A 26,369-nucleotide genomic window follows, 5' to 3' on the forward strand; every position below is an offset into this window, starting at 1 on the left:
AAACAGAGTTGCTCGTCTGTTAGCACTGACAACTCCACGCGAACGGCACTGCTCTCGGTCGTTAAGTGAAGGCTGTTCGCTACTGCGTTGTCCGTGATGAGAGGTAATACCTGAAATTTGGTATTACCCGTACATCCTTGACACTATGGATCTCGGACTATAGAATTCTCTGATGACTTCCGAAATGGAAACTAGCTTAAACTACCATTACGCTTCAAAGTCCGTTAATTCCCGTAATGTGGCTATACGTCTGAAACTCTTTCACGTGAATCACTTGAGTACAAATGACAGCTCCGCCAATGCAATGCCATTGTATACCTTGTGCACGCTGTACTACCGCCATCTGCACACGTACATATCGCTATCCCATGACTTCACTGTATGTCAGCGCTATTTCATCTGTGTCACTTGTATGATGACGGCATGCCACCCTAAGAATATAACTTCTCCATATCAGACATGGTGACATTTGAGCAAATTTAAAGGGTCAGACGCAATTAATGACAGTTCCGTCACCTACCGTCCATTGACGGATATTGTGAGGCGTGCCTATATGGTAAGAACATTGGATGTAAATTCAAGAGTCACCGTTCGTCTTCAACACACACATACATACATACACAGAATGCTCTGCCAACTGTAGATTTAGAGGTAATCTGTTAACAGACTAATGTTATCTTCTCTGTATGTCCATCTTTTCTGAGATGGTTGCGGGACTCGGCTGTTCGGTACAGGATGTCAAATCAAACGCCTTTCAGTCGTCTAATATCCAGACTGTTATTTTATGTGGCTACCAGTTTCGGCGATTTACTACGTAATCTTCAAGTCCCCTGACCGACTTGTAGGAAGATTCCACCATCGGTTCCGGTCAAAGTAGGTGCCAGCATTCAAACACTGGTCTTTGTAGATTTCTTATCTTGACACGGCGATCATTTCAACCATCATCTCCAGATGATGGTGAATCTGGAGGTGATGGCTGAAGTGATCACTGTATCAAGCAGAAATCTACAGATACCAGTGTTTGAATGCTGACCCGTGTTTTGACCCGAACCGAGGTACCTACACGTCCGTCAGGGAGCGTGAAGATGGTATAGTAAATTGCTGAAACTTGTGGCTTAATAAAATAACAGTTTGGAAATTAGACGGCTAAAAGGTCTAATCTTGACATCCTAATGTTACCTTCTTTCCCATATGAGGGCGAAATACACTCCTGGAAATGGAAAAAAGAACACATTGACACCGGTGTGTCAGACCCACCATACTTGCTCCGGACAATGCGAGAGGGCTGTACAAGCAATGATCACACGCACGGCACAGCGGACACACCAGGAACCGCGGTGTTGGCCGTCGAATGGCGCTAGCTGCGCAGCATTTGTGCACCGCCGCCGTCAGTGTCAGCCAGTTTGCCGTGGCATACGGAGCTCCATCGCAGTCTTTAACACTGGTAGCATGCCGCGACAGCGTGGACGTGAACCGTATGTGCAGTTGACGGACTTTGAGCGAGGGCGTATAGTGGGCATGCGGGAGGCCGGGTGGACGTACCGCCGAATTGCTCAACACGTGGGGCGTGACGTCTCCACAGTACATCGATGTTGTCGCCAGTGGTCGGCGGAAGGTGCACGTGCCCGTCGACCTGGGACCGGACCGCAGCGACGCACGGATGCACGCCAAGACCGTAGGATCCTACGCAGTGCCGTAGGGGACCGCACCGCCACTTCCCAGCAAATTAGGGACACTGTTGCTCCTGGGGTATCGGCGAGGACCATTCGCAACCGTCTCCTTGAAGCTGGGCTACGGTCCCGCACACCGTTAGGCCGTCGTCCGCTCACGCCCCAACATCGTGCAGCCCGCCTCCAGTGGTGTCGCGACAGGCGTGAATGGAGGGACGAATGGAGACGTGTCGTCTTCAGCGATGAGAGTCGCTTCTGCCTTGGTGTCAATGATGGTCGTATGCGTGTTTGGCGCCGTCCAGGTGAGCGCCACAATCAGGACTGCATACGACCGAGGCACACAGGGCCAACACCCGGCATCATGGTGTGGGGAGCGATCTCCTACACTGGCCGTACACCACTGGTGATCGTCGAGGGGACACTGAATAGTGCACGGTACATCCAAACCGTCATCGAACCCATCGTTCTACCATTCCTAGACCGGCAAGGGAACTTGCTGTTCCAACAGGACAATGCACGTCCGCATGTATCCCGTGCCACCCAACGTGCTCTAGAAGGTGTAAGTCAACTACCCTGGCCAGCAAGATCTCCGGATCTGTCCCCCATTGAGCATGTTTGGGACTGGATGAAGCGTCGTCTCACGCGGTCTGCACGCCCAGCAGGAACGCTGGTCTAACTGAGGCGCCAGGTGGAAATGGCATGGCAAGCCGTTCCACAGGACTACATCCAGCATCTCTACGATCGTCTCCATGGGAGAATAGCAGCCTGCATTGCTGCGAAAGGTGGATATACACTGTACTAGTGCCGACATTGTGCATGCTCTGTTGCCTGTGTCTATGTGCCTGTGGTTCTGTCAGTGTGATCATGTGATGTATCTGACCCCAGGAATGTGTCAATAAAGTTTCCCCTTCCTGGGACAATGAATTCACGGTGTTCTTATTTCAATTTCCAGGAGTGTAGATCTATCAGTAGTGCTTAATAGGGCGCTTATAAGCGAAGATCGGTTAGCAGAAGGCTGAAGAAAATTGGAAGATTCCTATCAGAATACACAGAAAAACAAAACTTTCGCACTTTGTTTATGATCAAGATCATAAACAAAGTGCGAAAGTTTTGTTTCAAGATCATGAAGTGAGAAGTTTTGTTTTTCGTGTATAGAATAAGCTACATGCCGTCCAACGAACTTGCAAATGACATGATGTTATGGCTCCAAGCGCAATGGGACTTAACATCTGAGGTCATCAGTCCCCTAGACTTAGAACTACTTAAGCCTAACTAACCTAAGGACATCACACACATCCATGCCCGAGGCAGGATTCGAGCCTGCGAACGTAGCAGGCACGCGGTTCCGGACTGAACTGCTCGGCCACAGCGTGACATGATGTACGGTGAGAAAAAATGGCAACAGAAAAAAAGGACAGAGCATATGACGCAAACAGCGACAATAATTCTTAAAAACATGCCACAACATAGAAAAAAATATAAGATTAAACAAAAACACTGATGACAGTGATATTTTTCGCCGAAAGTAGTTTGGGAAATTAAAAGTAAACAAATAACAAGGTGTTTTGCATCAAGGCGGACTCGATTCTGATATTGTTGTTTTTCTATGCAAACGCGGACCAAATAGAAGAGTTCCAGGATAAAGTTATCGACATGAACAGTCGAAATCGCAGTGAATTAAGGTCATTCATAAGATTCAACAGCAGCGAAAGAGAAGACACATTCATCAAAGATAAGCGTTCACTAAAGTCTAGCTTTGAGATTCACAGGTTTGAATGCTGACCCGTGTTTTGACCCGAACCGAGGTACCTACACGTCCGTCAGGGAGCGTGAAGATGGTGTAGTAAATCGCTGAAACTTGTGGCTTAATAAAATAACAGTTTGGAAATTAGACGGCTAAAAGGTCTAATCTTGACATCCTAATGTTACCTTCTTTCCCATATGAGGGCGAAATGGATCTATCAGTAGTGCTTCTTCAGGTTGTGAGGAAGAAGAAAGCTAGAAAATAAAAGAGTACAGATGATTCATGTAAGAAATAAGCAATTACCAGGCACCAGTCCATCAATGTACAGGTATTGAGATGGAGTATAGATCGTCTCTTATCCATGGGCCCCTTTCTCTTAACACGGACGCCACAGGCTGTCATTAGCTCATAGTAATTGCAAAGCTGTGGAAAAGGATTGGATCAATACACTATATGCAGACATGCCAACTCTGCGAGATTAGGTACAAGCCTATAATTAACGCAGCACACCGTTTGTAGGCCAAAATATACGACAGGCGAAACAATGAGCCGACGAAATTCATTGCTTGAGGCAGGCAGGACAAAGATGGTGTCTATTTGCTCACTGGACAGCCCGCACTTGTTTATTAAACGGTTACTACGACATCTTCAGTACGTACTAATGAGATCTGATCACGCGTGCCCTTTCAGTAGAGACTCTTTGGTACCTCTCTCTCTGGGTGAGCTATGGCTCGTGCCGCAGTACAATAGCCCGCGAGACAAATGAAGGGGGCACAATGAGCCGCGGCTCGCCCACGTCCGCAGTTAAACCTGGAGTTGGCCGGCGACCGCGTGTGCTTCTGCGAACGGCCGGTGCGGGAAATCCGCCGATCGCTGTGCGCTGACCGAGAGGGCGCGGCTTTCAGCGCGGACCACCGTTACGTCGCCCGCACGAGTCATCCTACCACCTACAAAGCAGATTGCCTTCCGCCCGCCTGCTGCAGTCCCAAAGCAGCGCGACTCTTCCGGCGGATTAAGCTGTTGCGATTTCCGCTTGTTTTTGAAATGTACTTCCACGTTTATTGTACGAGAGGGTGAAAGCAGCCGTGCTCTACGTTAAAGGGCAGCTGAAGTTATTTTCTCTTCGGAGAAACTTTTTTTTCGCAGAGTGGAGAGAGCTCTATAGACACGAAGTGCGCTATTCACGGGCATATATCCAAAACGCTCTCCACTCACGAAAATACGAACATCAAAGAACCGAAGTTTGTTTCATTTCTCCAGTCCTCCGACTGATCACCTCAGAGAGTTATCCGCATGCTGTTCTGAAACAAAATTTTAATTCATTTAAAAAAGGGCGTTTATTATGTTTCACAGTTTAATTACCTGCGACAAGGTATTGAAGGTGTCTTTGAAAACGGATATTGTAGTTGTGCAACAGCAATAAATTGATGATGGCAGGTATTTCTTCTGGATTAATGCCAAATGCGAAAATATCTTCCGTTCAAGCAGCAAAAAACGCAGTCTCGTGTATAGGAGGACGTCGTTTTATGTCCAGTTCATGCAGTTTCTTACTGAAAAACGTTGCGGGCACTTCGATGAATAGAAAATTCACAAATATTTCATTTTCTATTTCTGCTGTCGGTTCCTTAGTCGCTAAAATCAATTGCATTCTTCCGTTACCCAATTTCAAAAGACACGTGTTTCCTTTTTTATTTATTTATTTTCGGAGCGTTCTCTGTAGCTTTCGATATATTGCAGAACAGTTGATGTATATCCGAAACTTACTTTTGAAGCATATTTTTTCCAGTTGGTGTTTAGCATTAATTTCTGATAAAGGAATTTTGGCTCATATATTTGCGCTTTCTTTAAATGTTAATTTTACTTTCTATTTCCTATGGTATATAGTTTCATGTCTACTGTGCTGGATCTGCTTTCTCTGATCGTGGCAAAATGGAGTAGGCTTAAGTGCCGTTTCGGCGCATATTTCGCAGCTTGTAGTTTGTAAATTGTAGTTACAAAGTCAGCTGTAGCTATTTCATACTTTTCCACATACATTGTAAGTAGGGTGTGTAGGTTTTTATGTTGGTAACGCCACGTAGCGCTCTATATGAAAATCACTGACTGTGCTATGACGTGTGTCCATCAGAGACAGTAAATTTGTAAGACTGGATGTCATGAACATATATATATATATATATATATATATATATATATATATATATATAAAACTTTGAATACTATGAAGGTAAATACATTGTTTGTTCTCTATCAAAATCTTTCATTTGCTAACTATGCCTATCAGTAGTTAGTGCCTTCAGCAGTTAGAATCTTTTATTCAGCTGGCAGTATTGGCGCACGCTGTATTGCAGTAGTTTGAGTAACGAAGATTTTTGTGAGGTAAGTCATTCATGAAAGGTATAGGTTATTGTTAGTCAGGGCCATTCTTTTGTAGGCATTTTTGAAAGTCAGATTGCGTTGCGCTAAAAATATTGTGTGTCAGTTTAAGCACAATCATTTATAATTTTTCTAAGGGGACGTTTCATAACGTGACTACCTGACAAAAAACTATTCTGCAATTGAATCATTATTCCTGCAAGGCTGTTTCTGTTCAAATTGAATCATTACTCTTGCAAAACTGTTTCTATTCAACTTCTCTCGGGTGTCAGTCATTTTCATGTGCAGTTATGTCAAACAACAACAGAAATAAATGTAGGAAATTAATAAGTCTTAAAACTACACAAAAGATTGCGTAACAATGGAAAACTAAATATTGTAAAAAGTACAGTTTTAAAAATACAGAAAAGAAATTGGAAGCGATCACTGGATCAAATATGTGATTCTAAATGTGTAAAGAAAATGCGCCGAAACGTCCAACAATTAATGAAAATCCGCAATGTCTATCACATTCCGAATGGTGTACTAAAACTGCTCTGCCGAATACAGTTAGTGTGAGAGATGCAGTAGTAGTAGCATAGCATTAAGTTACTGTTGTTCTAACGAACCCTAAAAGCATATCACCTTGACCCTGGAGTTTTTTGTTTGTTACTGAGTGCACTGTTAGAAGAATTCAGTCGGGAAAACAACGCAAATAAGTTTCGTGATGTGAGTGATTCTGCGTCATCAGTCTGCTGAATTTCAGACAGCAAAGAAGAAAACAGAGATGTCCACGGCAAGGATGGTCACTGTTGGAACACAGCTGTCCCTAACAGAAGAGGCCTTCTAGTTGCCTGGAACGTTGTCGTCCATATTTCAAGAGCGTGGAAATAATGGTAATCGGTTTATGCATAATTGAGAACACTTCAAAATGGTTGTGAAATAAGTCCATTTTATTAAATGAAAGGCATATTTATATAGTTAAATCGCAAATCAAATTTGTTGTTGTGTGATCTCCATGCTACTCTATCCTGTGCAAGCTTCTTCATCTCCCAGTACGTACTGCAACCTACATCCTTCTCAATCTGCTTAGTGTATTCATCTCGTGGTCTCCCTCTACGATTTTTACCCTCCACGTTCACTCCAATACTAAATTGGTGGTCCCTTCATGCCTCAGACCATGTCCTACCAACCGATCCCTTCTTCTAGTCAAGTTGTGCCACAAACTCCTCTTCTCCCCAATTCTATTCAATACTTCCTCATTAGTTTTGTGATCTATCCATCCAATCTTCAGCATTCTTCTGTAGCACCACATTTCGAAAGCTTCTATTTTCTTGTCCAAACTATTTATCGTCCACGTTTCACTTCCACACATGGCTACACTCCATACAAATCCGTTCAGAAATGACCTCCTGACACTTAAATCTATACTCGATGTTAACAAATTTCTCTTCTTCAGAAACGCTTTCCTTGCCATTGCCAGTCTACATCTTATATCCTCTCTACTTCGACCATCATGAGTTATTTTGCTCCCCAAATAGCAAAACTCCTTTACTACTTTAAGTGTCTCATTTCCTAAATTAATTCCCTCAGCATCGCCCGATTTAATTCGACTACATTCCATTATCCTCGTTTTGCTTTTGTTGATGTTCATCTTATATCATCCTTTCAAGACTCTGTCCATTTCGTTCAACTGCTCTTGCAAGTCCGTCGCTGTCTCTGACAGAATTACGATGTCATCGGCGAACCTCAAAGTTTTTGTTTCTTATCCATGGACATTAACACCTACTCCGAATTTGTCGTTTGTTCCCTTCACTGCTTGCTCAATATACAGATTGAATAACATCGGGGAGAGGCTACAACCCTGTCTCACTCCCTTCGCAACCACTGCTTCCCTTTCATGTCCCTCGACTTTTATAACTGCCATCTGGTTGCTGTACAAATTGTAAATAGGCTTTCGCTCCTTGTATTTTACCCCTGCCACCCTTAGAATTTGAAAGATAGTATTCCAGTCAACATTGTCAAAAGCTTTCTCTAAGTCTACAAATGCTAGAAACGTAGGTTTGCCTTTCCTTAATCCTTCTTCTAAGACAAGTATTGCCTCACGTGTTCCAACATTTCTACGGAATCCAAACTGATCTTCCCCGAGGTCGGCTTCTTCCAGTTTTTTCATTTGTCTGTAAAGAATTCGTGTTAGTATTTTGCAGCCGTGTCTTATTAAACTGATAGTTCGGTAATTTTCACATCTGTCAGCACATGCTTTCTTTGGGATTGGAATTATTATATTCTTCTTGAAGTCTGAGGGTATTTCACCTGTCTCATACACCTTACTCACCAGATGGTAGAGTTCTGTCTGGGCTGGCTCTCCCAAGGCTTTCAGTAGTTCTAATGGAAAGTTTATAGATCGTAATAGCTTTTAAGTTTAATCACCGAAAAGCTTTCATGAAAGTTTTTATTTAGTGTCGAATTTAGGATGTATTAATACGAATATTGATTCAAGAAACACATAACAAAGGTAAAATGAAATGCATTTGGTATACTGAGTCCAGTTCCGTTATAAAATACTCTGTTGTGTCTAGACAAGACAGTCTAGACACAAGGCGAGGAAACCGAAAGGGCACGCGTCAACTCACGCCGACTGGCGTGAAGTCTGGAACAGGATACGTAATGAATGCTATAAAGAAAAGTACGTAGCTGCGGTTATACTTAACTTTAATCCATCATTTGTATACAGCATTCTTGATGATACAAGTGAGACTCTCAGATATGGTTAATGGCGCCTTGCTAGGTCGTAGCCATGGACTTAGCTGAAGGCTATTCTAACTGTCTCTCGGCAAATGAGAGAAAGGCTTCGTCAGTGTAGTCGCTAGCAAAGTCGTCGTACAACTGGGGCGAGTGATAGTACGTCTCTCTAGACCTGCCGTGTGGTGGCGCTCGGTCTGCAATTACTGACAGTGGCGACACGCGGGTCCGACATGTACTAATGGACCGCGGCCGATTTAAAGCTACCACCTAGCAAGTGTGGTGTCTGGCGGTGACACCACATACTCTATATCCGATGAATTTATCCAGCCGATAATTGAGGTTCACTGTGGTCCTGGCGTACAGTTTGCATAACAGTTGTGGAGGTGTACGCTACTAGGAGCAATGAACTCATGGACATCGACACAGAGACTGATGCTGTTGTGAGGTGCTCTGTCTTCGCCGTCAGCTACCTGGTCGACGCGCAGTGTCTGCTCAGACAGGGAAGCAGGTGTGGAAGCGACAGTTGGCGGCAGCTGCGGAAGGCCGGCCGTTCCCAGGGAGGGGAGAGGCTGCAATTATTGACAATTTACCGCGCCGGCCGCCTGTTGACACAGTTAATAGGCTACCGCGCTACCTGCGCGGTGCTGGCAGCGGGACCCGCGTGGCGCGGTGTGGTGCAGCGCTCTGCGGAGGCGGACCGGTCCACACGCGGCCGCAGCCGCCAACACCGCCCACCCTGGCTGGCGACCGCGCCTGGAGACACTCACTCTCGGTTTCGCTTTTCTGATGCAAGTCTGCCTTCACCATCCGCAACACTAAGAACGGGCTCGTATGAGCTAAAACGCAGATTCGCCATGGCTATGAAATCTGAAGTAAAAGAAAGAAAGAAAACGGAAAATACAGACGGAGCAAAGGAAACAGGAACACAGCCGAAGAATGAAGAGATTTAACGAAGAGAAAAAGAGGAAGGAAACAAGGAAAACTGAATAATCGTGTAAGCGCGACAGACTGTCAATCCAAAGGGCCTGGGTTCGATTCCCGGCTCGGTCGGAGATTTTCTCCGCTCAGGGACTGGGTGTTGTGTTGACCTAATCATCATCATTTCATCCCCATCGACGCGCAAGTCGCCGAAGTGGCGTCAAATCGAAAGACTTGCACCAGGCGAACGGTCTACCCGACGGGAGGCCCTCGTCACACGACATTTCATTTCATTCAAGTTAATCACTGAGGCAATATATGAGTACTCGATTTGTGAAAAAAGAAGTTGCAGTACTCTAACCTTCTGGATGGGCGTTTTTGAAATTTAGACTTCTTAAAAACTTATTTTCCCCCTTTTCTGGACATTTTAAAAATGTGAATACAACATTTGTTTTACGTAACGTCAATCGTACCATGTCTTAAAATCTACAGTTATGATTTGATGACGGATACTGTAAGGCAGCACTGTAGCCCTATCAACCAAGTTATTCGGGATGTACACTGAGCATTCAATAAAGGAAACCATGGAGAAATTTTGAAAAGGAGTTAAAGTTCATGGAGAAGAAATAGAAACATTAATGTTTGCCGATGACACTGTGATTCTATCAGGGACAGCAAAGATTTGGATGAACAGTTGTACGGAATTGACGGTGTGTTGAAGACATTGTAAGAATGAGTGTAATCGAATTAAATCAGACAAAGCTGAGAGAATTGGGTTATGAAACGAGGAAAGTAGTAGATGAGTTATTTGAGGAGTACTATAACAGATGACGGCCGAAGTAGAGAGGATATAAAATGCAGACCGCTAACGGCAAGAAAAGTGTTTTTGTAAAAGAGGAATAAGTAAACAACTGTTGCCAATTTAAGTGTTAGGACGTTCTTTGCTGAAGATATTTGTCTGGAGTATAGTCTTGTACGGATGATAAGCAGTTCAGATAGGAAGAAAATAAAAGCTTTTGAAATGTGCTATAGAAGAATAATGAAGATTACATGGTTAGGTCGAATAACAAATAAGGAGGTACTGAATCGAACTGGGGAACACAGAAATTTATCCTCGTACATCCATATATAAATTGGATGATGGTGGGACATCAGCTGGTACAATTTTTATTAAAAATGAAACTCCTCCAGCTGTACTTAAGATTTCATATTTGTTTGGGTGCTACTTTCGACGGTGCGTCAACACCATCTTCAGGCCCGTACACTCTGATGATATCAATGGGTCAAATGGAAGACGGGCTCCATGTGGAGCACGTATTGGTCTCACCGCGGACTTCTAGTACTCAGCCACACACAACTGATATCATCGAAGTGTACGGGCCTGAAGATGGCGTTCACGCAACGTCGAAACTAGTAGCCAAATAAATATGAAATCTTAAGTACAGCTGGAGGAGTTTCATTTTTAATAACAAGAAATTTATGGCACAATCTGACTAAAAGAAGGGACCAGCTAATAGCTCACATCCTGAGGCATCAATGAGTTGTCAGTTTGGTAATAGAAGGAAGTGTGGGGAGTCAAAATTGCAGAGGGAAATCCACGCTTGAATACAATAAGCAGTTGCAAATGGATGTCTGTTGTGACAGTTACGCAGAGATTTGCACAGGACAGACTTGCGTGGAGAACTGCGAAATCAGTCTTTGGACTGATTTGGCAGCATCCAGTGTTGTTGCTATTGTCTCTGGACTGAAGACAATAGCAACAACACTGGATGCTGTATATCTTCATACTTCCCGCACTTGGAAAGCGAAACTGTAGAGAACTAAGGCCTCTTGCAAGACTCAAATCATGTTTCAGCACTTCGTGCTATTTTCATAGGGTTTTCATTATCATTGTGTCGTTTACATTTTGTCGTAGTTGTAGAAGGTGACATGTGGCTCCTGGCGCATATTACAGGAAGGAATCACGTGATCCCACTACGGAAGGTGTATGGCTCTGTACTCCACGAAGCGTTCTGCGAACTCCTCAGGCTGAGGTGGCACTGAGATGACCCCAAAATTGGTAGTAGTGACAGTAGGACATTACGCAGGTTCCTCACCATCTACACACATGCAGAACACATACTGAAAATGAGACACAAAAAATGGTTCAAATGGCTCTGAGCACTATGGGACTCAACTGCTATGGTCATAAGTCCCCTAGAACTTAGAACTAGTTAAACCTAACTAACCTAAGGACATCACAAACATCCATGCCCGAGGCAGAATTCAAACCTGCGACCGTAGCGGTCTTGCGGCTCCAGACTGCAGCGCCTTTAACCGCACGGCCACTTCGGCCGGCAAAATGAGACACACTGCTGTATTTATTTCCTTTTTATCCTCAGTTTCCATCAGCTGTAGGTTCTTCGGCTTACCTTGACAATAGCAACATGCTTACCTGACGAAATATTGTGCTCCAACTCAGGGGTAAGACCATACGACGGAGGCATGTTTTATTCTCCAGAGGTACACAAAGTAGGGGACCAGCTGCCACATATAATTAAGGTACCTTTCAGAGTACACATGCACATTTATATTCTTCCAGTTATCTGCCTCGGTGGTAAATCCGGCGGTCAGATATTCTTTGATCAGCCTCGGCGACTTAACGTTTCGAATGTGAGCACCTGAGTGCGGCAGTAGTTGCGCGCTATGGCAGCCTACAGCAGATGTACTCTTCCCGATTCGCAGAACTACGTGGACCCACGAAATGATTTGGATGCTGATGAAAGACTGCGATATCGATATCGAGAAGCAGATTTAGCTCAGTGAATGATTTCGGTTCAGAGATGTAGCGTCAAATATTCCTGAGTTCACTGGAGAACCGCCTCCAACTACAGATTACACAGAAAGCATTAAGTCACCGAGGCTGATCAAGATCCGCTTATTGCTGCGCAGTCATAGAAAAAAGTGTTCAAACACCGTTGCTCATGCAGAATAAATCTTTTTATTAGAACTAAAGATCACCTCCTGGGGTGGGTTATCTTCACAATTTATACTTACAAAGGATTGACTAAATAAGCCTTCTGCAAAAAGTAAATGAACATTCTATGTCAGCTGGCTTCACACCGCAGTGAAAGAATTATTCATACATACAAAGAAAATTACAATGTACATAAATGTAATGATTATTGTAATACATTGTAGGCATTCCTCTTCTGTGTTTAGGTGGAATGAACCAGCTTTTTGGTAGTCCCTGGGATAATATTTTACCGTTCTTGTTGTAGCCACTGTTTCAGAGCAGTCTTACTTCGTATTTCATGGTTGCTGGCCATTCTTTCAAGCGTACTCCAAACGATTGCAGTTGGATTAAGGTCTGCACTCTTGTGCTGGATACTTGACGGCATGGGGCGCGTAGTGCAACAACCACAGACGAACAATTTCGGCTATATGCTTAGGATCAGTGTCTAATTGGAAGTAGTAATCTGTACCTAAACTCTTTTTTGCAATTTACCTTTAGGATATTTAAATATTGAAATCTATCCAACACTTGATGTAGCCACACATCCCCACACAATAATTTCTCCACCACCGTGCTTTAATGCAGGCTGAATGTGTTTGGGATCGAGCTCAGTATTTGGTCGTCTCCACAGCAAAATTCTGCCATAATTTACAAATATTTTAAATTTACAAACATGTGTGAACAGTATCTTGTCCCAGAAACGTTTGTTCTTCTAACTTCCTCTCGAGCAAAAGTCCCAGTTTTCTTGCTAATGTACGGTTTTCTTCTAGGTAGCGTAGCTCCACAACCTGTGTTACATTATATGTAGCGAACAGCCCTTGGAGTGATTTTCTTCTTGAAGTGATCATTAACAAGAGCAAACAATGCAGAAGCTGTTAATGTACGATCTTTTCTGACCACCCTTATTAACATAATTCGTTCCTTTTCGCTATCAATGAGGCTACTTCTTTCTGAAGATTGCGATATTACAGTCTGCCCAGCTGCCTGGCTTCTTCCAATAACATCAGCTATTTCTGAAAATGATTTTCCTTTTTAGAATTGGGAGATACCTATTTGCCTTTCCTTCCCTTTGGACCCTATTTTGTTGTTGAAATGCGTTCACCGTATGTCAGAACCAACACGCACGAAATGCAGCTTGTCACTGAAGGCGTTCCGTGCTGTAAGCGGTTTGTTAGTCGTTTCTATGTTTACATTTCTAGTAGTGTATGAATACGTCTTTCAGCACTCTGTTACTTTTTGCAGAAGGCTAATTCAGTTGCAGATTAGGAAGGAAATCCCCATACTGCTAGTTTACCAAACAGCATCTCCGGTTTGGATCTTTAGTTCTCATAAATAAAGTTATTCTGTATGAACAAAGTTGTATGCCGCGTGGGATTAGCCGAGCGGTCTTGGGCGTTGCAGTCATGGACTGTGCGGCTGATCCCGAAGGAGGTTCGAGTCCTCCCTCGGGCATGGGTGTGTGTGTTTGTCCTTAGGATGATTTAGGTTAAGTAGTGTGTAAGCTTAGGGACTGATGACCTTAGCAGTTAAGTCCCATAAGATTAAAAAAAAAATTGTATGATCACTTTTTCCATGACTGTATGTCCAGAGGATAATTGTCAGTCGTATGGCCGGCTTATTGTCTCCGATGGGTACAATATTTCTCGGGCGACCTTGTTGCCTTCGTCAGATGCAGTGAACAATGACGTCTGAACTGCGCACTTGTTCCACTCACGCACTTCCGTGTTGGTGTCCGTCGTGAAAAAGCCGAAGGATGTCGCAGTGCCCAAATACCAGCACTATCAAATGTTCTCAAACCAATTCATTACTGACGAAAAATTAATTACTAAAGAGAAATAACAACAGCGTATCGTTAATAACAAAAGACAGCATTACGCATAACGGACAGCATTACGCATAACGCTTTCGATGTATAATCAAGACGCATCCGAACTTCTCCTCCCCCCCCCCCCCCCCTCTCCACGATTGATTCAGAGAACAGAGCAGTGTGAAAACGGGCTGCAGCGGTATAGCCACTGCGGCGAATGTCAACCGCTTCAGTTAACTATAAGGCGCTTCACTTCGTGGAAAAGTCGTTAAGAGCTGAAGGGCGCGGAGGTCCGTTGCATTCACAGCGCTCGTGATTTCCGCTAGGCATTCCGCAAGCGGCGCTGCCTGCACCTTTGCAGCTGCGCAAACCAACGCCGTTTGCGGCACTTCCGACGAAAGGTTGTGGGCAAAATTTGAGCTCACATTACCGCTTCCATATGCCGCATCTTGCTAAAACCGAACTGACGTAAGGAATCTCGAGGTACAACTAACTGGCTTTGGTAGTAAGTAGGCATTTCACTGGACACAGTGTGAACCCACAGGGTGGAGGGGGAAATGGGGGGAGCGGGGGTCTTACTCCACCTATCGAAACCGGTTTCGGACTGTTATAAGCCCATCCTCAGGTGTCGTAGCTGTGCTGTGGTCCCCGAGCACCGCGTGTACTAGGTGAGGTATGCCTCTGAGCGCAGAACAGTAAGTCGCCCTTACGAGTGAGAATGTCCCCAGTTGTCAGACACGTTCATTAGTTAAGGCCGTACTGGTTGCACTAATGCAGTTGGTAGCAATAAGGACAAGAATATTACTAAGCAATTGCTACCAACCGCATTATTGCAACCAGTACGGCCTTATCCAATGAACGTGTCTGACGACTGGGACCTTCTAACTCTTAAGAGCGACTCCCTGTTCTGCGCTCATAGGCAGCACACGCGCCTGGTACACTCGGCGCTCAGCTACGACACCTGAGGATGGGCTTGTAACAGTACGAAACCGGTCGTGTGAAAATAAAGTAATTTACAACTGAAGCGGTATTTTCAACTTCTACTGCGTATGTCGTTGCATCGTCACATATCTTACATTTACAATACTTTTCCTAGCGTAGGAACTCACCACGCAGCCGTGTCGGCCGGATAACTAAACACACAACAAGCGACTGCATCAGAATATGAATCAAATCAGTAACTGGAACCACACTTAATAAATAAATAAAATGTCGTAGAGGTGACGCAGCCGGCCGGGGTGGCCAAGCGGTTCTAGGCGCTTCAGTCTGGAACCTCGCAACCGCTACGGCCGCAGGTTCGAATCCTGCCTCGGGCATGGATGTGTGTGATGTCCTTAGGTTAGTTAGGTTTAAGTAGTTCTAATTTCTAGGCGACTGATGACCTCAGATGTTAAGTCCCATAGTGCTCAGAGCCATTTGAACCATTTTTTGAGGTGACGCAACAGAACACCTGCAAATACATTAAAGCTCATAAATGACATCAATTCCGTCTTCTAACCCGTAACCCAAGTTACATAACTTTATACACTCCAAACTAAACTTAATCAGCAAAAAGTATTAGTTACGCAAATGATTTCAATTTTATGTCCGGTTAGGTACGTTCAACAGTCTAAAATTAGTTCCACGTGACAAGGCCATTTTTCCAGACCTCAAATTACCAATACAAAATGATCCCTTTTTCTTGCTGTTCTGCAACTTTGTACGTAACGACTTGCGTCTCGGTACTCTGAAATGAAACGGCTGTAATCCAAATCAAAAATGAATGAGGGTAATGCGAGGAGAACAACCCTCACAGCCTCTGCTATTGACCAGTACCCTGCCGGGGCACGCGTTCCACTGTTGCGCCGTTAAGGGACATTCAAGAGTTAGCTGGAGCGTGTAGGCTTACAGAGGGCCCTCCGCAACAAGCTTTGTTAATATGGGGCGGCAAACTAGTTGGGGACGCCGGCGACAAGAGAGAGCTTGGGGTTGCTCCATAGGGGAGCACGACGCGGTAGCAACATCTATATGAGCTGCCTCGCAGGCGTCCTGTACACACTCTGAGGTTCTGAGGTACCGTGTGAATTTATGCGCTACCCGAAAAACTAATGTGCTTTTCATAATCCCCGCAACCACTGGTGTGTAAATTACAGCCTTCATTTTAATAATTACACTGAAATGACGAAAGTCATTGGGTACCTCGTAATATGTCAGAGGATGACAGACTAAAGGCGGAAATACTAAATGTCTTTTTTCCAAAGCTGTTTCATAGAGGAAGACTGCACTGTAGTTCCTTCTCTAGATTGTCGCGCAGATGACAAAATGGTAGATATCGAAATAGATGACAGAGAGATAGAAAAACAATTAAAATCGCTCAAAAGAAGAAAGGCCGCTGGATCTGATGGGATAACAGTTCGATTTTACACAGAGTACGCGAAGGAACTTGACCCCCTTCTTGCAGCGGTGTACCGTAGGTCTCTAGAAAAGCGTAGCGTTCCAAAAGATTGGAAAAGGGCACAGGTCATCCCCGTTATCAAGAAGGGACGTCGAACAGATATGCGAAACTATAGACCTATATCTCCAACGTCGATCAGTTGTAGAATTTTGGAACACGTATTATGTTCGAGTATAATGACTTTTCTGGTGACTGTAGGAATCGGCATGGGTTTCGAAAAAGATGATCGTGTGAAACTCAGCTCTCGCTATTCGTCTACGAGACTCAGAGGGCCATAGACACGAGTTCCCAGGTAGATGTCGTGTTTCTTGACTTCCGCAAGGCGTTTGATACAGTTCCCCACAGTCGTTTAATGAACAAAGTATGAGCATATGGACTATCAGACCAATTGTGTGATTGGATTGAAGAGTTCCTAGATAACAGAACGCAGCATGTTATTCTCAATGGAGAGAAATCTTCCGAAGTAAGAGTGATTTCAGGTGTGCCGCAGGGGAGTGACGTAGGACCGTTGCTATTCACAATATATATGAATGACCCTGTGGATAACATCGGAAGTTCACTGAGGCTTTTTGTGGATGATGCGGTAGTAGATAGAGAGGTTGTAACAGTGGAAAATTGTACTGAAATGCAGGAGGATCTGCAACGAATTGACATATGGTGCAGGGAATGGTAATTGAATCTCAATGTAGCCAAGTGTAATGTGCTGCGAATACATAGAAAGATAGATCCTTCATCATTTAGTTACAAAATAGCAGGTCAGCAACTGGAAGCAGTTAATACCATAAATTATCTGGGAGTACGCATTAGGAGTAATTTAAAATGGAATGACCATATAAAATTAATCGTCGGTAAAGCAGATGCCACACTGAGATTCATTGGATGAATCCTAAGGAAATGCAGTCCGGAAACAAAGGAAGTAGGTTACAGTACACTTGTTCGCCCACTGCTTGAATACTGCTCACCATTGTGGGATCCGTACCAGATAGGGTTGACAGAAGAGATAAAGAAGATCCAACGGAGAGCAGAGCGCTTCGTTACAGGATCATTTAGTAATCGCGAAGCGTTAGGGAGATGATAGATAAACTCCAGTGGAAGACTCTGCAAGAGAGACGCTCAGTAGCTCGGTACGGGCTTTTGATGAAGTTTCGAGAATATACCTTCACCGAGGAGTCAAGCATTATATTGCTCCCTCCTACGTATATCTCGCAAAGAGACCATGAGGATAAAATCGGAGAGATTAGAGCCCACATAGAGGCATACCGACAATCTTTCTTTCTTCGAACAATACGAGACTGGAATAGAAGGGAGAACCGATAGAGGTACTCAAGGTACCCTCCGCCACATACCGTCAGGTGGCTTGCGGAATATGGATATAGATGCAGATGTAGATATCGTGTCGGACCTCGTTTTTCCCAGCGTAGTGCAGGAACTCGACGTCGTTGGAAGTGTCTCTGCTGCCATATTGACCCATGCTGCCTCTATAGTCATCTGTAGCTGAGAAAGTGTTGCCGGTGCAGTATTTTGTGCACGAACTGAACTCTATATTATATCCAATAAATGTTCGATGGGTTTCATTTCCGGCGATCTGGGTGGCCAAATAATTCGCTCGAACTGTCCAGAATGTTCTTCAAACCACTCGCAAACAGTTGTGGACCGGTGACATGGCACATTGTCATGGGAACGTGATATCGATTACTAGCTGCAAACGGTCTGCAAGTAACCGGACATAACCATTTTTAGTCAATGATCGGTCCACTTGGACCAGACGACCCATTCCATTCCATGCAAACACAGCCCACACCATTATGAAGGCGCCAGCAGTTGCACAGTGCCCCGTTGACAAGTTGGGTCCATGGCTTCGTGGGGGTCTGCGCCACACTCGAAGCCTACCATCAGTTCATATCAACTGAAATGCGGACTCATCTGACCAGGCCACGGTTTTCCAGACTTTTTTTTTTTGGGGGGGGGGGGTTTAAGGGCGCTCAACTACTGAGGTCATTAGCACCCAGTCACAATTGTTAGAGCACATAGAATCTAGTAAAACTCAAGGGGGGGGGGGGGACTCCAGAAAGTTCTTACAAAGAGGCAGATAAAATAAGTGAAAGAGTTAGATGTCTTTGGACAATCCAGTCAAATTAATGAAACGAAGAACACGAGCAGCTGCTCGAGCGTCATCCGCTAAAATATCCTGTAAAGTAGATGGCAGAGACAGGACAACACGAAATTGACTAAAACGGGGACACGAGAATAAAACATGGCGCACTGTTAATGCATGACCACAAGGGCACTGCGGGGCTGGGTCACCGGAGAGCAGGTAGCGGTGGCTAAACCGGCAATACCCAATCCACAACCTGGTCAGAAGGACCTCTTCTCGCCGAGATGGTCGGGAGGAGGTTGTCCAAGCAGTTGGGAACGGTTTGACTGCCCGGAGCTTGTTTCCTTGAAGTGAGGACCAAGTATCCCACCACAAGGACACAAGCCCCTTAGAAACAACCCCACTAACGTCAGATGACGGGACACAATGGGAGGCTGGCCGAGGCAGGAGGACTGCAGCCTTGGCTGCAGCATCAGCAGCCTCATTCCCAGGCCACTCCTACATGACCGGGAACCCACAGAAAGCTGACAGGAGAGCCACCCTCAGCGAAAGAATGGAGGGACTGCTGGATCCGTTGCACCAAGGGATGGACCGGATATGGAGCTCCAAGGCTCTGAAGAGCACTGAGTGAATCATAGCAGAGTACATACGATGAATGGCGGTGGGCGGCGGGCATACTGAACGCCTGATGGAGAGCAAAAAGCTCGGCCGTAAAGCTGAAACATTGGTCGAGGAGCCGGTATTTAAAGGTGACGTCCCCGACGACAAAGCACAGCCGACACCATCGTCAGTTTTGGAGCCATCAGTGTAAATAAAGATGTGACTGGCAAGTCGCGCACGAAGTTCGACAAACCGTGAGCAATACACTGCAGCCGGAGTACCCTCCTTCGGGAGCGAGCTGAGGTCGAGATAAACATGAACCGGAGCCTGGAGCCAAGGTGGTGTCGGGCTCTCACCCTCTCTGAAGGTGGTAGGGAGGGCAAAATCCAATTGTCGAAGCAGGCGACGAAAGCGGACTCCAGGGGGCAGCAGGGCAGACATATACAACCCATACTGACGGTCGAGAGAATCGGCGAAGAAGGACTGATAAGAGGGGTGGTCGGGCATTGACAACAGCCGGCAGGCATACCGACAAAGCAGTACGTCGCGCCGGTAGGTCAATGGTAATTCGGCAGCTTCAGCATAAAGACTCTCGACGGGACTAGTGTAGAAAGCTCCGGTCGCAAGACGTAACCCCCTATGGTGGATGGAGTTGAGACGGCGTAAGAGGGATGGCCGAGCAGACGAGGCTCCCATAATCCAGCTTTGATCGGACTATGGACCGATACAAGCGAAGCAGGACAGTGCGATCCGCTCTCCAAGATGAACCACTAAGAACTTTGAGGACGTTAAGGGAACGTATACAACGAGCAGCGAAATAAGAGACGTGCGGAGACCAACAAAGTTTCCTGTCCAGTGTGAGCCCTAGAAACTTAGTTGTTTCCACGAATGGGAGAACAACGGGACCGAGATGTAAGGATGGCGGAAGGAACGCTTTATATCGCCAAAAGTTGATGCAAACCGTCTTCTCTTCAGAGAACCGGAAGCCATTTGCCACACTCCATGAGTATAGGCTGTCTAGACAACGCTGAAGGCAGCGCTCCAGGAGGCATGTTCGCTGGACACTGCAGTAGATCGCGAAGTCATCGACAAAAAGAGAGCCTGAGACATTTGGTGGAATGCAATCCATAATTGGATTGATCGCTATGGCAAAAAGGGGCTACGCTCAAGACGGAGCCCTGAGGCACTCCGTTCTCCTGGAGGAAGACGTCGGACAATACGGAACCCGCAAGTACCCTAAACGCTACAACCGGCGGGAGGCGGATCCTGTTCCATCGAGTCGTCGCCAGCGGCGGCCGCATTCCCGGGTTGCGTAGGAGGGGCAGCATCATTCGCCGACGAGAGGCCAGCTGAGCGCCTGGCAGCAGAGCGTCCCGGCTAAACTGAGGACGGCCGGGAGCAGCGACTCACGGATGGAGCGTCAGACGAAACGCGCCGGGGTGGAGAGGGGGATAAAGGGTTTTCCAGACGTCTAGGGTCCAACCGATATGGTCACGAGGGCAAGAGGAGCGATGCAGACTACATCGTGCTGTTAGCAAAGGCACTCGCAACTGTTGTCTGCTGCCATAGCCCGTTAACGAGCACTGACAACGCTACGCAAACGCCGCTGCTCTCGATCGTTATGTGAAGGCCTTAAGCCACTGCATCGTCCGTGGTGAGAGGTAACGCCTGTAATTTGGTATTCTCGGCACACTCTTGACCCTGTACGAGGGTTATTCGGAAAGTAAGGAACGAACGGTCGTTTAATGGAAACCACAGTGAAAATCAGATGAAGTTTTGCACAGGTGTCTTGGGCAGCGTCTCTAGTATGACCGTTGATCGCGTTACGTCGTTCTTTTTAATTCTGAGCACACAGGGAGCACATAAAGATACCTAGAACAATAGTGTCTCCCGCTAAGTACGAGGGCTTGGTGAGAAATTTCGCCCGAAGCTATGCAGCCAACATTACATAGCTGTCGTGCGGTTTCTTCTTCAAGACAATTCTCAGTCGCATTCTGCAGGGGCAATGAAGATGCTCCTGCATCGTTTTCAATTGGCAATGTTTGATTACCCACAATACAGCCAATAATTGTCTCCCTCTGAGTTTCACATTAACTGCTAACATGAACCGCTGGCTATGAAGCCAACATTTTGCTGTAGGCCAGCGTAGAGAATTGGCGGAAAGCACTGGCGGCTGCCTTCTATAACGAAGGTATTGGAAAGTTGGTACAACGCTACGACAAACGTCTAAATCGGATCGGCGACTGTGGAGAAAAGTAGCTGGAAGTTGTAGCTAACTGTTGCAAATAAAACAGTTTTGATTTTCAATGTCGTTTCCATTTTGCGATCTATCGTTCCTTACTTTCCGAATAGCCCTCGTATATCTCGAAATACTGAATTCCCTAATGACTTCCGAAATGGAATATCCCATACTTCTAGCTCCAACTACCACTCGGCGTTCAAAATCCCCATCATGTGACCATAATCACATCGAAAACCTTTTCACATAAATCATCTGATTACAAATGACAGATCTGTCAATGCACTACCCTTTTATACCTTGTGTACGCGACAATACCGCCATCTGTATATGTGCACATCGCTGTTCCATTACTTTTGCACCTCACTAAGATTTAAAGAATATTTTAGAATGACCGCAGGAATTATGGTATATTTTGTTATAGACAGGAATTCAGTAGTTTCCCATTTCTCCACTGACAGTTTTATGGCTTTGTCATCGTGGTTCTGTCTGAAGACCGGTTTGATGCAGCTCTCAGCCGTCCGCTGTAGCCGAGCGGTTTTAGGCGCTTCCGTCTGGAAACCGCGCGACCGCTACGGTCGCAGGTTCGAATCCTGCCTCGGGCATGGATTTGTGTGATGTCCTTAGGTTAGGTAGGTTTAAGTAGTTCTAAGTTCTAGGAGACTGATGACCTCCGATGATAAGTCCCATAGTGCTCAGAGCCATTTGAACCAATACTTAACTTTGCATATTAACAAAGATGTGTCGCAAGCAATTTTCGACACGCAAATAATCAATGTCCTTGGTGTATACATTTCAATGCAAGCAAAACAATCCAGTTCATAAGTCACTGCTGTATCGTAGGTATGATGGCTCGCTCGTCTTACATTCCCCGCCGCTAGCGGAGCGGCGCTTATAGTCTCTTCGTATAGATGCCGCTCGTGTTTTGGTGTCGTCCTAGAGAGCGTATTGTTGGCTGACGTCGTCCCACAGCCCTCTCTGCTGTTCCGTTATTCAGCGTCGTACCGGCGCTTGTCGTTACGCCGGAACAAGGATGTCAAAGAGTTTCGGAAAACGACAAAGTCAATTTCATCGAGAATTTTTGAGAGTTACGTCGAACTGCTCTGGCGGACTGAAATCATGGATTTCGAGAAATGTATACACGATAGCGGGCTTACGGCGGACGATCGTTGCGTCACCAAACCGATCACTTCCAACGAATTGAAAAGGCTGAAAAATATATAGAGAAATGAATCGTTAGAAATGAACACGAATAGACTCAGTATTACTAAATATAAACATATTGAAGGTAAAATTAATTATTATTTGACAGTAAAATACAGGGCTCGTTTAACACATGACTTAGTAGCGAGCCTCCAGCAAGAAGAAGGAGGAAGACCGCTGTACGCGTTTCGCGTTTTTTAAACACAGTGTAATCAGAAAGAACACTGATAATAATTAAATAATTAAAGTTCGTATGAAGATTTATAATTTCATCGCTGATTTCATCAGAACACACAGGTCTGTTTTACCGTGGTCTCTTTGTTAGGGGAAAACAATGAGGGAAGGGTTCCTGCCTGCACCAAATCCAGTTCTTGAGCAGTGTAGCCTCTTGCTCTATCAACATAGTCGACTGTGTACTGTTTTCTATTGTAACACCTACCAATTTCAATGCGTAATGCGTCAGACAGTTCTTTAATGCGAAACGTATGAATTTACCTAGAGATGCATTGCTTGTTCAAGACATCAGTTCGCGTGAAACATTCACTTCCGACCTCAAAATACTCTATTTACATTGCTCTACCGTCTGTATTACAGGATGGCGCACGAAATGTGTTACCTATTGTTTCTTTCACAATTTACGATGCACTTGAGATATCCCGCTGGGATCTCTACAGCAGTACCAGCAGAGCTTGGAAAAACAAATGAGTTACGAAATGTGTGTAATTCACGATACTGCCGCTAGGAGACTAGTAAGCAGCAATGGCTGACAATGGAAGACTGACGACACAGCAACAATCGGCAATTGTGTTACTGTTTCATGAAACGAAAAGCCCTGTTGTGACTCAGAGGCGTTTTCGACAACAGTGTAACACACGATGGGTCCCTTGCAAGAAGACCATCCACAGGTTGTACGATAAATTTGTACAGGAAGGAACGGTATTGGAAGCGAAGCCTGTTTGTTCGACGGAGAATATTGAAGCGGTACGAGTTGCTGTACAGAGAAGTCCCGGGAAATCGTGTAGAAAGGCAGCAGTGCAACTGGGAATATCCAGACGCTCCGTTCAATGCATTCTTAAAAGTGACCTCCATATGTATCCATACAAGATGACCTGTGCAGAGAAGCTCACTGAAGAACACAAGCAGCAGAGACTTCTGTTTGCTCAGCGGGCGGAGGAGATAGGAAAGAAACTCTCAACAACGCTTGGTTTTCAGACGAGGCGCATTTTCATTTAGATTTTAGACGGTGTGGTCAACAAACAAAATGTACGCTTTTGGGCCACTGAAAACACACAAGTGCTTCATGAACGACAACATTATGCTCCGAGGATTACAAAAAAATGGCTCTGAGCACTATGGGACTTAACGTCTGAGGTCATCAGTCCCCTAGAACTTAACTACTTAAACCTAACTAACCTAAGGACATCACACACATCCATGCCCGAGGCAGGATTCGAACCTGCGACCGTAGCTGTTGCGCGGTTCCAGGCTGTAGCACCTAGAACCGCTCGGCCAGCCGAGGATTACAGTGTGGGCAGCAATTTCCAGTCACAGACTTATTGGACCCTTTTTCTTTGAAGAAACTGAACAGCGAGCGCTATTTGAGCATGCTTAGCAACAGCTTCATTCCACGGCTTCTTGCTACTGCCTTGCCCTTCAACACGCAGTGGTTCATGCAAGATGCAGCAAGGCTACATCCTGCAAACACTGTGTTGGAGTTTTTACACGAGCATTTCGACATGCGGATCATTTCACTCAGGTTTGGTTGGTTGGTTGGTTTGGGGAAGGAGACCAGACTGCGTGGTCATCGGTCTCATCGGATTAGGGAAGGATTGGGAAGGAAGTCGGCCGTGCCCTTTCAGAGGAACCATCCCGGCATTTGCCTGCAGTGATTTAGGGAAATCACGGAAAACCTAAATCAGGATGGTCGGACGCGGGATTGAACCGTCGTCCTCCCGAATGCGAGTCCAGTGTCTAGCCACTGCGCCACCCCGCTCGGTCACTCAGGTTTCCAGGTCGCTTCAATGATGGACAAAATTGCCCCCCCCCCCCCCCGCCCCAATAGTCCAGACCTCAAACCAAGTGACTTTTTTCTTTGGGGGTACCTAAAGGAAAAAAATTTTCCCGAAACGTCCACGTGATTTAATGAAGCTCAGAAGCTCAGAAGACTTATTCTTCAAGCTTGCAGTGAAATTACGGAAGACATGTGGCGTAGGGTAATCACTAACTTCAGTGTTCGTTTGAAGGAAGTTAGGAAACGAAATGGTGGACATATTGAGCATGTGCTGAGTTAGAACAAATCTCCATGGACGGCTCTTCATTGTAGTATATGTTCCTTTCAGATTGTATTGACAATAAAGTTTATATTCAAACACAAAATGGTAACACATTTCGTGCGCCACCCTGTATATTGACCTTAAAGGTCTGGGGCGCTCTGAATACACGACACACACGTATCCACGTGCGTGGCACATTCACCACTTGAGCCGGCAAAAGCAACGACAGCGCGTCGCGAACGCCTTGGTGACACTTTGTCCGAGTCGTAATGACAGCTGAAGGAGGCGGCACGCGGCCGCATTCAGAGCATTCAGCGGCCCACGGCCTGAATGGGCCCGCGGCCGCTCCGGGCCGAATTGTCTGAGGCCCGAGCCACGCCACGCCACGCGAAAGCCGGCCACAAAGGGACGCAGCTGGCACGCACGGGGCCCGGAGAAAGGACCGCATCTGCGGACAAAGGACGAGCGCCGCCCAAAAAGACCAAATCCTCGGCAAACAGCAGCTTCTTCTCCCGGAATAATGACACGGTCATCGCGTGCAAAACGCGGCAGCAGCTGTCCGCTCTTGCGTCACGACAGGGTTGTTGCGCTCTCGGGCACGTCTCCCAGAAAGACAGCTCCCTGCTCGTAGCTGTTTATCCCTTCAGATGTCACTTGTAGCAGTTGTGCCGACAGTTTAATATACACTGACAAGGGGAGGCCACGACGTTTGGAACGCGGATTTAGTGCAAACTTCGTACACTCGTAGCACTCCATGAGGACAACAAAATGTGTAAGCAATAGCTTGTACTTCTCAAGCCTTATTGAGAAAATCGCAAGATAATTTCGACCGTCAAATGTCGTCAAATACAGGGTGTTTCAAAAATGACCGGTATATTTGAAACGGCAATAAAAACTAAACGAGCAGCGATAGAAATACACCGTTTGTTGCAATATGCTTGGGACAACAGTACATTTTCAGGCGGACAAACTTTCGAAATTACAGTAGTTACAATTTTCAACAACAGATGGCGCTGCAAGTGATGTGAAAGATATAGAAGACAACGCAGTCTGTGGCTGCGCCATTCTGTACGTCGTCTTTCTGCTGTAAGCGTGTGCTGTTCACAACGTGCAAGTGTGCTGTGGACAACACGGTTTATTCCTTAGAACAGAGGATTTTTCTGGTGTTGGAATTCCACCGCCTAGAGCACAGTGTTGTTGCAACAAGACGAAGTTTTCAACGGAGGTTTAATGTAACCAAAGGACCGAAAAGCGATACAATAAACGATCTGTTTCAAAAATTTCAACGGACTGG

Source organism: Schistocerca cancellata, chromosome 1, assembly GCF_023864275.1.
Source record: "Schistocerca cancellata isolate TAMUIC-IGC-003103 chromosome 1, iqSchCanc2.1, whole genome shotgun sequence".
NCBI classification, from domain to species: Eukaryota; Metazoa; Arthropoda; class Insecta; order Orthoptera; family Acrididae; genus Schistocerca; species Schistocerca cancellata.